At 38.1% G+C, this 1,375-nt stretch overlaps 1 pseudogene; it reads left to right on the top strand.

The window, feature by feature from the left end:
* Positions 1-303: 303 nt before the first annotated feature.
* On the top strand, positions 304-981 carry LOC139856208 (ABC transporter I family member 1-like; annotated as a pseudogene).
* The last annotated feature ends 394 nt before the right edge of the window (positions 982-1,375 follow it).

Below are 1,375 nucleotides of genomic sequence, written 5' to 3'. Positions count from 1 at the left end.
TCGCCTAGATTTCAAATGTACTTATAACCTTGTAACTTAACTTTTGGTTGAACAATTCTTGTAAACTTTGAAAACAATCTTTATTTTGAAATGAGGGTGACATATTTTGGTCAAACATTGTCATAAAGACTTATGACCAGGTAATGGGACCCACGTAGTCGACGCCGTCACTTGACGATTTGTCGGGGTCGCTACATACTTGCCATTATATGATGTTGCAAATTTGTTTTTCCTTCATTGCAGATCATAGTATGTTTGCATGATCTACTCTAATTCAACTTTAAACTCGTAAACATATCATCGATGTCCCTACGTGGGCCCCCACTTCCTCGGCTACTTCTCAACAACGTTTCTTGCATGAGAAACGCACAACAAATCTTACGCCACACAAACATATCCATTCATGACGATGGAGCCCTTGTACTCACAGGTGCAAATGGGTCAGGCAAGTCTACATTCTTACGCATGTTAGTTGGATTCTCCCAACCATCAGCCGGTGAGATTCTATGGAACGGGCACGACATAACCGAATCAGGAGTTTTCCACCAATATAAACTTCAACTCAACTGGCTCTCATTAAAAGAAGCCATAAAAAGCAACTTCACAGTTCTAGATAACGTTCAGTGGTATGAAGTTCTTGAACATAAAATGGGTAAATCTTTACCCGCTCTAGAGTTCATGGGTCTGTGGAGATTAGCCAATGAGAAAGCACGAATGATTTCAATGGGTCAAAGAAAATGATTGCAACTTGCAAGAGCAATTGCGATGGATAGGCCAATATGGCTGCTTGATGAGCCTTCGGTTGCTTTGGATGATGAAGGTGTGAAACTATTGGAGCAGATGATTGCAGATCATAGGAGGTAGGGTGGAATAGTCATTGTAGCCACACATTTACCGATTGAAATTGAAGATGCTATGATCTTAAGATTGCCTCCAAGGTTTCCAAGAAGAATTACTTCAGTAGACATGCTTCCCCATTGAGGTGAACTGACAGATCTAGTCTTTTGAACTATAATGTTCATTTGCTCTTCTTAAAACTTGCATTACATGATTGCATAAAGGAGAAACACAAAAAATACTATACAAATATGAAGCAGCCTTCCTTAGTTATCTTTATGTAGATTTCTTTTGCTACTTTTTTTACTAGTTTACTTCCCTATTAGCTATCTCAATTGGAACTTTTAGCTTTGAAATATTTTGAATTCTTTGTATTTCCCAGCTTATCGTTAGTTTTTCAATAGATTTTGCCGTTAAAAATGGCTTTGCTCCTACGAGGTTCTGGTTCATTGGGCACATAAAGTAATAGGTTGCTCCAACAACTTTCATAATGTGGACCTTTAACTTTTTAACCATAATACACCATAACAATACTCAA

This window comes from Rutidosis leptorrhynchoides, chromosome 6 (assembly GCF_046630445.1).
Source record: "Rutidosis leptorrhynchoides isolate AG116_Rl617_1_P2 chromosome 6, CSIRO_AGI_Rlap_v1, whole genome shotgun sequence".
In the NCBI taxonomy this organism is placed as follows: Eukaryota; Viridiplantae; Streptophyta; class Magnoliopsida; order Asterales; family Asteraceae; genus Rutidosis; species Rutidosis leptorrhynchoides.
The sequence above is the reverse complement of the archived record's forward strand: the minus strand, read 5'-3'. Positions and strand labels throughout refer to the sequence as shown.